Genomic DNA, 14,276 nt, shown 5'->3' on the forward strand with positions numbered 1-14,276 from the left:
AAGACAGAACAGTTTGAAGGGGAGCCTCTTGACTAAATATGGGACAAAATGAGAATCAGGAATAAAATAGAGAATAATGAATAATCTGGGTTTGTAATGGTCCTCGAGAAAATTAAAAGATGACTGGGCAAAGTAAGTTCTTTATCTTGAAATGCCAGTTATAATGTACACAAAGTGATAAGATTAGAAAAGTTGCGATGTTTGTGATTAGTTGATCAGTCAAGTATTTTGGTAATGGTTTAAACTTGTTAAATTTTCTTTTATTGAAAAGATGCTGCACAGAGGGGTTACAGTTACATGATTAAGGCAATGAGTACATTTCTTGTCAAGCATTGTTACCCTTTCCCTAGTTGCTCTCCTATTATCCCTTCCCTCCCCCCTCCCTCCTTCAGTCCAGTCAAGTTTTGTTTTTGTTTTTGTTTTTGTTTTTTTTTGGGGGGGGTCCGGTCGTGGGGCCTGAACTCTGGGCCTGGGCGCTGTCCCTCAGCTCTTCAGCTCAAGGCTAGCGCTCTACCACTTGAGCCATAGCGCCACTTGCGGGTTTTTTCTTTTTGCTTATGTGGTGCTGAGGAATTGAACCCAGGGCCTCATGCATTGCAAGGCAAGCGGTCTACCACTGAGCCACCTTCCCAACCCCAAGTTTTTTTTTTAATGGATTCTGAAACATTGGGTTAAAAGTTATTAGAGATAAAGATACTTTCAAATCCTCAATGTATCCTCCCAGAAATAGGTGATTAATAACAAAAAGAAAACTAGTACCTTTACAATAAAGAATTCTAGCAGAACTCAGGTTAAGCAGCTGATTAAATTTAGCATCACTTGTAATAGTATTCATTGGCATTGTGAGTCTCCTGATGAGTAGAAAAGGATTCAACAAAGAAAAAAAACAAAAGATGAAAATATATTTTCAGAATAAAGGAAATTACAGAGATATAATCATTAAAACAGCATGTGATTCTTTATTTTATTTTACTTTTTTGGAGGCAGGGTCATACTATGTAACCTAGGCTGACTTCCGGTCCAACCTAAACCCTCTTAGTCTTTCTGCTTCTGTTTCCTGGGAGCTGGAATTACAACAGTGCATCACTATGCTCATCAAACAGCAAATGATTCTTGTGAATTCTGGATAAAAACAAACAAGAAGACAAAAAGAAAACACACACAAGAGAAAAATGAAGTCTAATGGGATTTTATGTTAGATAATTATATAATCAGAGTTTATTCTAATAACCACATTTCTGTTTTATGGAAGAATGTTTTTGTTTCTTAGGAGACACATACTGAAGTTTTTATTTTACCTTGCCCACAGACCTGCTGGCTACTGACCTAGGACCTAAGCAACCTGGCCTGAAAAGATGAGCACTGTATCAGTTGGGATCCTTTTGGCTTCAGGTAACAGGATATCTGAGTTAAGGTAGCTTAACCTGGTAAGAACACCTCCTATAATAAGTCTAAATGCAAATGGCTCCAGGAGTGTCAATTTATCTGCCCAAGGAGGTGGATGCCCTCATTTGTCATTTCTGTGTATTTCTTTGGCTTTACTTCATTGTTGCAAAGTGAGTACCACATCCTCCTGTACCATATCCTCACATGGCATAACTAAGATAAGCAGGAAGGGAATAAGCTAGCTCCCTCGGTCATTTTAAAACATTTTCTTTTATTATAAAGATGCTGCACAGAGAGGTTACAGTTACATGAGTCAGGTAATGAGTACATTTCTTGTCCAACATTGTTACCCCCTCCTTTGTTTTTTCCTATTATCCCTTCCCTCCTCCATAACCCCCCTCCCCTCCCCCTCCAAGTTGTAAAGTTCATTTCCAACATAGTGTCTTGTGAGTATCATTGTTGCAATGGGTCATCCTGTGTCCTTGTTTCAGCATTTTGTTATTCCCCTTTCCCCTCCCCAAATTAGAAAAATGTATATAAAAGATTCAGGGCACCAAAATCAAATAGAGTGACACAGGAGATATGCCATAGGGGGAAGAACTTACAAAAGAAACAAAAAATCACATAGTACATTTAAAACAACAGCAACAAAGGAAAACCTTTGTGTCCATATCTTGGGATTCATTTCGCTTAGCATCATCTTATATGGTCATAGCTTTTGAACTTTTCTGCTTTTCTCTTTTATTATTATTTTTTATTGTGAAAATATCATACAGAGGAGTTACAATTAAATGAGCAAGGTAATGAGTACATTTCTTATCAAACATTGTTGTCTCCTCCTTTGTCCCCCAACCCCGCCGCCCCGCACCAAAGTTGTAAAGTTTGTTTTTCGACATAACGTCTTGTATCTCATTGTTGCAATGGGTTCACCTGTATCCCTATTTAAACAAATTTTCTGCTCATCTGATAAGATTATCCTAGACCTATACTAAGTATTGCAAATAAGGGAAACCATAAGACCTATATTTCTTTGGGTCTGGCTTACTTCCCTTAGTATGGTTTTTTTCCCCCAAGTCTTTCCATTTCCTTACAAATGGGGCAGGCATCATTCTTTCTGATGAAAGCATAGAATATGTGTGTGTGTGTGTGTGTGTGTGTGTGTGTGTGTGTGTGTGTGTGTGTATGCTACATTTTCTTGATCCATTCATCTACTGAGGGGCATCTGGGTTGGTTCCATATCTTAGCTATGGTGAATAAACACTGTTGTTTAATTGCTTTAGTATGGCCTTGTTTGTAGTCATTGGGGTAAATGCCCAGAAGTGGGATTGCTGGGTCATAGGGGAGCTCTATGCGTAGTCTTTTTGAGAAACCTCCATACTGCTTTCCAGAGTGGTTGAACAAGTTTACACTCCCACCAACAATGCAGTAGGGTTCCCTTCGGTCCGCATCCCCTCCAGCATCTGTTGTTATTAGAGTTCTTGATTATAGCCATTCTAACTGAGGTGAGGTGGTATCTCAATGTTGTTTTGATTTGCATTTCTTTTATGGCCAGAGAAGCTGAGCATTTCTTCATGTGTCTATTGGCCATTCTTATTTCCTCTTCAGAGAAGTCTCTTTAAGTCTTTAACCAATTTATTAATCAGGAGTTGTTTCGGGGGGATTTAATTTTTTGAGTTCTAAGTATATTTTTAGATATGAGGCCCTTTAGATATGAGGTCTGTCGTGTGGCTAGTGAAGATCTTCTCCCAATCCATGGGATTTCTATTGTCTTGTTAGCTATATCCTTTGCCATGCAGAATCTCTGAAGTTTAATCTATCTCATTTGTCCAGTGTTTCTTTGATTTGTTGTGTTTCTGGGTTGTTGGGTTTTGACCTCTACCAAGGAGCCCTGTAATGTTTTCAGCTGTCTGCTTTGACTTTGAAGTCTTTGATCCATTTGGAGTTGATTCTGGTGCAGGGTGATAGATAAGGATCTAACTTTAGTTTTCTACAGGTGCTTAACTACTTTTGTCAGCACCACTTATTGAAGAGGCTGTCTTTCTTCCATTCTATTTTCTTGGTTCCCTTATGGAATATTAGATGACTATTGGTCTGTGGGTTCATTTCTGGGTCTTCAGTTCTATTCCATTGGTCCTCAGGTCTGTTCTTGTGTCAGTACCATGCTGTCTTGATTACTATGGCTTTGTAGTAGAGTTTGAAGTTTTATATTGATATTCCTCCAGCACTGTTCTTTCTGCTAAGGATTGGTTTTCCTATTTGGGTTCTATTATTGTTCTGTATGACTTTTTTGGATTGCTTCTTCTATTTCATTGAAGAAGAGGTTGGGATATTGAATTTGTAGATAGCCTTTGGCAGTATTATTAGTCATTTTCTTTTAAAATTATACATATAATTTAAAAATAGTTATACAAAGGGGTTTCAATTCAATATGTCAATGTATTCATTCAATTCATCTTGATAAGTGTCATCCCTTTCATCATTCTCCATCCCATCCTACCCCAGTCTATCCAGAGGCTTTTCCCTTTTGTATCAAGGATCACAGTCTTGGAGATGTCCCTTCCTTCTCACTGTTCTTACAAATCAATTGTGACTCATCTCTTGGGTTGTCTACTTAAATAAATCTAAGGAAAGCTGGATGTTGGGTGGGCAGCCAGCTGTGTTTTTCACATGAACCATTCTCAAAAAACCCAACCTGAGGGCTAGGAAGGTGGCTCAGTGGTAGAGCACTTGCCTTGCATGCATGAGGCCCTGGGTTCGATTCCTCAGCACCACATACGCAGATAAAAGCTGGAAGTGGTGCTGCGGCTCAAGTGGTAGAGCGCTAGCCTTGAGCTGAAGAGCTGAGGGACAGGGCCCAGGCCCCGAGTTCAGGCCCCATGACTGACAAAAAGAAAGAAAGAAATCCAACCTGAGATTGTACTTCAAGGCATTGCTCTTTTGGCATTGACTAGTGACAAGAGGTGGAGTAAAGGCCATGGCAAGGCCAGATCATGTGCAAGCCAAGATGAAGGCAAGAACAGTGACACTAGAGAAGGTGAGAGGAAGACATCCAGTGGAGAAAAGAGAGCGGACTGAGAGTGAACCTGCTTTGAGGGTCACATCAGCTTCCTGGAGGTTTTCTATTTGTGATTTCAGGCCCAGGTCACTTTGAAGGTGCAAGTAGAACTTCTTTTTGGTTAGCAGCAGAAAAACAAACAAAACACTGCCTTCATGCAAAAGAAGCACCAGGTAGAAGCATGCCAACGGCAGGAAGTACAACAGGCCTTAGGAGGTTCTAGAAGGATCTGGCTCCAGGAGACTCTTCTCTGCCTCTGGTCTCTGGGTTACTCTGCAGTGTATTTCATTCTTATCTCTGAAGTAGGGTATCTGGTTCCTAGTCTTCTGGTTATCACACATCTACCCACATCCTCTGAATTTGTATTCAAGTTCTGACCCCACTAAGAACCTGTACAGTGGTGGGTTAGTTCCTTAGCTCAAGTTGCAGATTCTCAGAGCAGAGAAGTTGAGAGGCTGAGGTCAGGTCGGGTGTCTAGCCCGTTGAGTCCTAAGTCTCCAGGTCACAGCAGAGATGCCTGATGTAGGGAGGAAAAGAATTGGACACAGGGTCCTTCCCTGAAGGAAAATTCCCCTCACAATATTCACCAGCATCTCCTTAGTGTCTCTCTAGTATAGGCATGGGGAAGGAATTCCTTTCAGGGAACATTTGGTAACATCTGCGGAAATTTTGGTTTGTCTGGAGACAACTTGAGGGGGAAGAGGCCCTAGACAATTGCTGGCAATACTAGATCATTCTTAGGTAGGAAAGAATTAGCAGGTCCAAAATATCAAGAGTTCAGCCAACAACTCCTGAGGGAGGCCCTGTGATTTTAGTGAGTGTTGTTCGAGTCAAATGGACTGAGGGAGAGCTCAGATCCAGGCAGGGCAGGTAGTAGGAACCCTAAGTATCTGTTGGACAGAGAGTAAAGGGCGGTGCCATTGTAGAGAGTGAGGACATTGGACACTGGTTCTCCTGCTGGGATTGATGGGCAGCCTTCGTGCTGGAGCCGTGGAGGCCCACCCGAGCCAAAGGCAAAGAGACCCTGTAGGGTGGGGGATGGGAGGTGTTAAACAAGAGAAGGTGAGCCCATCAGAAATGGATGTAAACGCACAAGCTGCTCTTGTAATGGCCCACAGCACCCATGACAGCTGTCTAGCTGGTACCTGCCCTTCCCACGCAGCACCAGAGAAGCTCATCCTTAAGTCCCCAGCAGCTGTCAGCTATAATAGGAGCTTTTCTCTCCACCCCTCTTTACTATCAGGCAGGCAAGTACAGGCTCGAAGCCGCTGAGTTCTTTTTTTTTTGCTTTGTATATATAACATCTGCTTTTGTTTCCTAGGGGACATTGTGGGAAAAAAAAAAACAATCTGTGAAATAGTTCAGAGACTCCAGAATAAGAAGAGTTTTGAAGGCTGAATACTTCCCTAAAATCCTGATACTACTCGGCAAAAAAAAAGGAACGTGATTGGGTTGTTCGAAGTTTTCTGCTACGAACGCCAGACGTCAGATAAGTCTGCATATTTGCTGCCCTCTACTGATTGAAAGGAAGATGAGCAAGGTGGTGTGCGAGAAGAGAGGCTGGCTTTTCAACGGACCACTCCACACATCCCTTTAATTTTTCCACTTGTTTTTACAGAGTTTTTCTATGTGCTGTCTAAAGCACCCAGTGCAGGTGTGAAATTAAATACAGGAGAGCACTCTCTTCTCATGGAGTGTATATGCTAGCAAAAGCCACAGGATTTGAATAAGTCCACAAACTGAAAATATTTTAAAGGAATGGAGAGCCCTCTGAAAAAGACTGATGGGAAACGTGAAGAGAAAGAACCCTGTACGTGGAGGCTGGAATGGTGGGAAGCAGCAGCCACACCAGGACTGGGGCCAAGGGGCTTTCAGGCTAATGGGGAAGTGGCCACAAATAGAAAATAGCTCAGTGGGACCCTCAGTGGGAAGTCTGACTCTGCAAGATGTGAGATGTGGGCAGGGTCCCCATCACAAAGGAATCGAGCCACTTGCAAAAGAATGTAGATTTTATTCACAAGAAGGAACTCACAGGATTATTAGTGCCATCAGAAAAGAGGATTCTTGCCAGGCACTAGAGGCTCATACTTATAATCCTAGCTAACCAGGTGGCTAAGATCTGAATGTCCAGTTTGAAACCAGCCCAGGCAAAAAAAAAAAACTCGAAGAGACACTACTTCTAAAATAACCAGCCAGAAGCCAGGGTGTGTGGCTCAAGTGGTAGAGTATCAGCTGTGATCCCAGACATAAAAATCCAGGGGACTGCATTTCCAAAATAGCCAGCAAAAAACAGGGCTAGAGGCCTGGCTCAAGAAGTAGAACACCAGCTTTAAGCAATAAAAGCCAAACCAGTGCCAGGCCCTGAGTTCAAGCCCCAGTACCACCCCACCACACACACGAGTATTTTTTTTTCAACAGTACATATTTGCTATTGGGTACCATGGAAGGTTTCCTCCTCTCCTAGAAATGTCAGAAAAGTCTAAATTGTGCGTAAATTAAATAAATATTGAGAGGACTCTGTTGCCACCAGTGTGGATGATGCATAGTTGGGCAGAGGGACAAGAGGGAGAGATGGAGCAAGGAGTACTTTGGCAAAATCAGAAAGAAATGGAAAAACTGAGGTGTCTTAGAGGTCTCAGCTTCAGGACCTAGAGATGGGTTTGCTATGGAAGACAGTGTGTGTGTGTGTGTGTGTGTGTGTGTGTGTGTGTGTGTGTGTGTGTGTGTGTGTGTGTGTGTGAGAGAGAGAGAGACAGAGAGAGAGACAGAGAGAGAGACAGAGACAGAGAGACAGAGAGAGACAGAGAGACAGAGACAGAGACAGAGAGAGAGAGAGAGAGAGAGAGAGAGAGAGAGAGAGAGAGAGAGAGAGAGAACAGTGGCAAAGGAAGGGAAGGAAGGGAGAAAAAACAGAAACCAAGGGGAAGGGAGGAAAAGAGGAAAGGAGGGAGGAAGGGAGGGGAGGGAAGAGGAGGGAGGGGAGGCAAAAGTCACAAAGGTCACAAGATCAGACTAGTAGCTCTGATGAGTTTGATAGGCAGACTCGGTTCCGGGCTCCTTGTGGGGACCGTTGGCACACATACAGATTCATTCTCTTTCCTCCCACTCAGTCTGAGTGATTGTACCTGACAGGGCTCAGGAGGCATCCCTCATAAAAATGGTTGTGGAGCCTCTCACTAATACGAAGCTGCCCATAAATGTCAAGTGCTGAGAATTATAACCCCGCAGGCTCATAAAATTGAGAGCGTGTCGTGGCTTAAGGAAGCCACAGCGACTGGGAGGGCACCAAGCTGTCTTCCCAAGCTGTATTTTAGTTTCGGGGAAGATATGACCGGAGGAAATACAGTGCTAGCCAAGGCCAAAGCGACTCAGAGCCTTTTGTGAAAGGTCCAGTGATCAAATCTGTCAGCAATGCTTCCTTTCTCCTGGCTCACGGCTGCTTCAAGGTGAAGTATGGCGTATTCTGAACTTGTACTCACTCAGCCAGCAGCAGCAGCAGCAGCAGCAGCAAACTTGGCCTCCGGCAACCTGTGATTCTGGGGAATAAACAACATAGCTTTCCCCACCACTGCTGATCCTTGACCCACCTGTCAGCTAGCTAATTAGTACGCAGCCCAGGTGTCCTCCCTCCTGGAGTCCATCCCCTGCTCACCATCTGTCTGGAAATCCTTTGATGCATCCCATATGTCTAGCAGCTGTGACCCCAAACTCCTTTATTTCTCCCCTTTGGTCTCTCTCTCTCTCTCTCTCTCTCTCTCTCTCTCTCTCTTACACACACACACAGACACACACACACAAACACACACACACACAAACACACACACACACACACACACAGGCAACATACCACAAAAAGTCCCTGGGACTCACTGTTAAGGAGGGCATTGTTCTGGGACCCTAGAATTGGGGCAGGGACCAAAGAAATATGATCCAAAGATGCTAGTGGCCTGCAAGATGAATAACTTATTTGGCGATGGGCAGCGGGGAGGGGGTAAGGGGGAGGAAAAGGGACTTGAAAAAGTAGAACGAGTCAGGTATGGTGGCTATGCCCGAAATCCTAATGTGAAGGTGTATGCAGGAGGATCGCTGCTCAAGGCCAGATAGTACAAGACCTCATCTGAAAAATAACTGAAGCCTAAAGGGCCAGGGGCATGGCTCAAGTGGTTGAGCACCTTCTTAGCAAGCTCAACGCCCTGAATTCACACCCCAGTACTAAGAAAAAGAACAAGAACATACCATATGATCACTATCTATATTGAGGATGACTACATGCTAGGCACCTGCCAAAGGTCAAAAGGTGAAGTGAGAGCTACTGCAATTCCCAGATGCAGAAGAGGAAGGTGAGGCTTGAGGAGGGGTGGTTTCAGCCGGGGGACATGCCTGGTGACTGACAAGGCCCAATTTCAGGATGCATTGATCTGGTGCTGAAGTCTATATGCTGCTCTGATGCATCTGTCAGAATGACATGGTAGTCCTAAGACTGTGCCGGTTCTCGGGCCACTAAGCCCTGGGCCCTCTTTTGACATTGAATCATTGCTACAGGCCATGGACAGCGTGTCACCCACAGACTGAGGGAGGAGGGCATTTTTCTGGTGTGTGCACGGTCCTGAGTTCAGTCCCTAGCACCACAAGGCATCCTTTCAAAAGCCAATATCAATAACCTCAATAAATGTCCCAGACCTCAACAAATAATACACCACACTAATAAATAAAAACTAACATATAATATGTATTAATACGTTTTGAGATTAATTTTTATATGGTACTTTATATTCCCCCCATTTTTGCTATTAAATATGTTTTTTTTCCTTACTAGTTATTTCCACCAGAAGCAGGTCTTCATTTGCATTTTGAGTGAAAATCGAATCATCTAGCAGATTTGTCCTTTTCAGATTTTTGTTGGCATGAGGTTTCTTTGGAGACTGCTTTTCTCCACCAGCTTCAGCTTTCCTGCATCAAATTTTGCAGAAGTGTACTTATGACTTGATCTGAAGTTAATTTTTTAGTCAATACTATAGTTCACCACATGCACTGTGAGTTGTATTGTTTTAATTTATGTTGGCTTTCTTTTTTTTTTTTTTTTTTGGCCAGGGAGATCCATTATGAACAACAGACTAATAGCTTGTATTTATTTCTTAGCTAAACAGTAAGAAAATGAAGAGAATTTTATGCAGCAGAGAAAGCTAAAACAGCTCAAGACACAGACAGGAAGAGAGAAAGACAGCAAGAGAAGGGTGAGCATGAGGGTGTACACCTGTAAGACTAGCAATCAGGGGCTGAGAATCAAGTGTTCAAGGCTAACCTGGGTTACATGGTAAGACCTTGTTTCACAACTGCTCCCTCCCAAAAAAAGACAAGAGGAAGTAAAATGATTAAAAAAACAAACAGATATTTTTTTAATAATGCCAATTGCTTGTGTTTATTGAACACTTACTATGAGGTTGGTTCCAAACATCTCAAATAGGCTTGCATTCATTGAACCTTCATGCAACTCCTTACAGACATACAGTTATCTCCATTTTAAGATGGAGGGAGGTATGTATAAACAATGGAAGCAAATTGCCCCAGATTGCATGAGAGACAAAGATTCAAATCTAGCCAGGTGTCGGGACTGCTGTAGCTGTCCTTGCACGTTAATTGCTTTCTTCTTGATCCTGAAGCAACAAAACTTCCTTTGGAATCAAAGGATGGAGTGAATCCAAATGTCCTTCTTCTGTTCCACACCATTCTGCCTCTTCCGTGTTATCAGTGCCTGATGTCATTTTATGCTTCCTTTGGCGGAGGCAGCCTGATTATGAGGAGGAAGGCTTCCTGCTCCTGCTCCCAGCATCTGGGCCAATCCCTACTGGAGTTCTTTTCATCTGTGCCTCCATTGCTTTTGCTTCTTTTTAGTTTTCCTCATTAGATCACAAGCACCTCTTCCCCCCTCCTTCTCCCCACCCCTTTCTCCCTCTCCCCCCTTCCTCCCCTCCCCTCCTAGTCCTCCTCCTCCTCCTCCTCCCCTGGGTGCTGTCCCTCAGCTCTTCAGCTCAAGGCTAGCGCTCTACCACTTGAGCCACTGCGCCACTTCTGGCTTTCTCTGCTTATGAGGTGCTGAGGAATCGATCCCAGGGCCTCATGCATTCAAGGCAAAGCACTCTACCACTGAGCCACCTTCCCAGCCCAGCCTTTTTTTTTTTTTTTTTAATCTGTCATGGGGCTTAAACTCAAGGCCTGGGCACTGTCCACGAGCTCTTTTTGCTCAAGGCTAGTTCTTTACCATTTTGAGACACATTGAGGCTTTCAGTTTTGAGTAGTTAACTGGAGATAAGAGTCTCATGGGGACTTTTTTGTCTGGGCTCACTCTGAATTACAATCCTCACATCTCAGCCTCCTGAGTATCCAGGATTACAGGTGTGAGCCACCAAGGTGCCCAGCTATTTTTGTTTGCTTTTATGTGATGCTGAGGAATTGAACCCAGGGCCTCATGCATGCTAGGCAATCACTCTATCACTAAGCCACATTTCCAGCATGAGCCTTGTACTCTTGTTTTTTTTTTCCCCCCAAGGCTGGCGCTCTACCACCTCTGTCTTTTTGGTGGTTAATTGGAGATGAGTGCCATGGACTTTTCTGTCTGGGCTGGCTTTGCATATCAATCCTCAGATCACAGTCTACTGAGTAGTAAGGATCATAGGCACGAGTGACTAGAGCACAGCAGACCCTGATCTGGGGGTTGTCACTACTGTGTCTGTTTCTTCCTTAGAAGAGTGGACACAGTAGAACTGTAATGAAAATTGTTCAATAAATAAATGTGCCCTTTCACTCATAGTGAATCCCATTATGAGTTGCTTTGTTATTAACGTGTTAGTATGATCATTTTAGCCTTCTGCATAAGGGGACTTGTGGTCTTTTATGGCAGGACCAGAAACTTCTCTTGAAGCTTTTTTTTTTTTTTTGGTCCATCATGGGACTTGGAACTCTGGGCCTAGGCTCTGTCCCTGAGCTCTCCAGCTTAAGGTGAGCATACTACCACTTGAGCCACAGTGCTACTTCCAGATTTCTGGTGGTTAATTGGAGGTGAGTGTCTCAAGGACTTTCTTGCCTGGGCTGGGTTTGAACCACGATCTTCAGATCTCAGCCTCTGGCGTAGCTAGGATTACAGGCGTGAGCCACTGGCCCTCAGCTGCTCTTGAAGTTTTGATGTGCAGAGTGCCTGGGTTGGGAGCAAGTCATTTCATTTCCATGTTCTTTCACTTATTTTTTTCCTTCTAAAATTCCTACAGTATCTAGTGTTAAGAGAACTGGGATCTTGATATGATTCAGTGTAAGCCAAAGTCTAAAACCAAAACAGTCTATATAGCATATTTCTCAGTGCTTCATCTCTAAAGTGTGTATTGGCCTAGGGAACCCACGTTGTCTTAACGTTGTTCAATGCTCCCCACAACTTCATACATTCCAACCCCATACTTTTACAGATTCAGAATTTTAAATACTTCTGTGCCTTTTTGATCATGGCTGTCATTGCCTTAGTTTAGGTCTCATAATGGTCAATCTCAACAGTTTTGTCCATCACCATAACTTCTCTTTTTTCTTTTTCTTTGGGTCCGGTTGTGGGGCCTGAACTCTGGGCCTGGGCGCTGTCCCTCAGCTCTTCAGCTCAAGGCTAGTGCTCTACCACTTGAGCCACAGCGCCACTTCCGGCACTTTTCTTTTTGCTTATGTGGTGCTGAGGAATGGAACCCAGGGCCTCAGGCATGCAAGGCAAGAGCTCTACCACTGAGCCACCTTCCCAGCCCTGCCCTAACTTTTCTACCCTGTTCTCCCACTCTTGTACTCAGAGAGCTTAAACCCTTAAACCCTTGAATACTAATGTCTATGACCTACAGAATACAATATAATCCTTACCCACCTTTCCAGGCCCATCGCCTGCCAGGCCTTTCTATGTACTCTCTGAGATGTCTTTACTGGCCAGAAATTAGTTCCAAAATGCTATCCTGAACCTTGTTTGTGTCCTTTGTTTCCAGTTTCATGACAATCTCCTCCCCAACCCAGATCCATCATTGTTTCTTCCTGGATTTTTAGCAAAACATGTAGATTCAGAACTAATATGGTAATGTGGCATTGCCTGACCACATCTCCTGAGGCGTCTGGGACGAGGCAAAGCGCTTAACTCTTCTAACCCTCCGTTACTTCATCTGTGAAACAAGGACACATAACTACAACATGTGCTTGCCATAAGGAATGGCATGAAATGTTCTGTGTAACATGCTTGCATCTGCTAAGCTCTTAGTAAACTCTAGTCTTTTGTCTTAGCTAATATTTGGTTTGTTGGTCTACTTCTGCTAGACTGGGCACTGTATGGTCTCTTTTCAGTAACTATGGTAGTTAACTGGAATACAATCAATCACATGTTAAGTGTTTGCCAAATGGACAAATGAATGGAGGATTACTTTCTAATCTCCAATCAGTTCAATATACTTGAACTGGCATGTTTGATTTGTGGAGAAGAGATAACTTCTAAAATTGTAATTGCTATAATAATAAAAAAAATTCACCTCACCACATGTCCTGAGATTGCTGGGATATTTAATGGCATACAAGAGTTGTTGAAAGTTGTAATTTGTAAGAGATAATTGTAATAGAACTTTTAGTTAATGCAACTGAGGCACAATGTTCCAAAGACCTAGCTTCTGCTCTTTTGTCTGCCACCAGTCAAATTTGTGACCCTGGGGAAGTTAAACTGTAATGTTCTCTATTTCCTCCAGTGGAGACAAGAGCATCTGGGAGATTCTGTTCGGTCCTTGAACCAACTGTTTTTGTCACTTCTCAAGATGGTAATTTGAGGAAATTGTATATGAGACAATTAAATGATAACAAGGTTACTTTTATGTCAGATTCTAAAGATTTGGTTGTTGATGCATTGGAGAAATAGGAACATTTTGTGTGTGTGTGCGTGTGTGTGTGTGTGTGTGTGTGTGTGTGTGTGTGTGTGTGTGTGTGTGTGTGTGTGTGTGTGTGTGTGTGTGTGTGTGTGTAGCTTGAACTCAGGCCTAGGTGTTGTACCTGAGCTTTTTTGCTCAGGTCAAGTGAGCCATAGCTCTACTGTTGGCTTTTTGGCAGTTAATTGGAGAAAAGAGTCTCAGGAATTTTCTTTCCCTAGGCTGGCTTTGAACCTTGGTCTTCAGATATCAGCTTCCTGAGTAATTAGGATTATAGGTGTGCCACTGACTCCTGGCAAAACAGGAACATTTGTTTTTTAAAGAAGAAGTCATTAACTCTTTATTATTTTCCAGTTTTAAAATATAGCTCTCTTAGCCAGGCACCAGTAGCTAAAGCCTGTAATCCTAGCTCCTCAAGAGGATGAGATCTGAGGATCGTGGTTCAAAGCCAGCCCAGGCAGGAAAGTCCGTGGGATGCTTATCTCCAAAAAACCACTGAAAACTGGAAGTGATATAGTGGATTAAGAGGTATAGCACTAGCCTTGAGCTGAAGAGCTGAGGGACAGCACCTAGGCCCAGAGTTCAAGCCCCACAACTGCCAACAAATAAAATAAAATAAAATAAAATAAAATAATATACATATTGTCTTTTCTTTATTGAGATTAAGTGATTACATAAATTTCACAGTATTGTGAAATAGTGGTACTTAGCTAAAGACACAAACACATTCTAACCTTTACAAGGCGCATTGTCATAATCATGGTCTATAAAGCTTATGAACTCTACAAACATTTACATATCTTTCCTTTTGGTTAGTGTCAGCTGTTCCCTCTTTCTCTCTCATTCCCTCCCTCCCATTGTGGCCCTTGAGTTGCTTAGTTCACTTTCATCAATGTCCAGTGCAGCTGATGGGCCCC

The sequence above is a fragment of the Dipodomys merriami genome, unplaced genomic scaffold, assembly GCF_024711535.1.
Source record: "Dipodomys merriami isolate MVZ:Mamm:240054 unplaced genomic scaffold, mDipMer1.0.p SCAF_27, whole genome shotgun sequence".
In the NCBI taxonomy this organism is placed as follows: Eukaryota; Metazoa; Chordata; class Mammalia; order Rodentia; family Heteromyidae; genus Dipodomys; species Dipodomys merriami.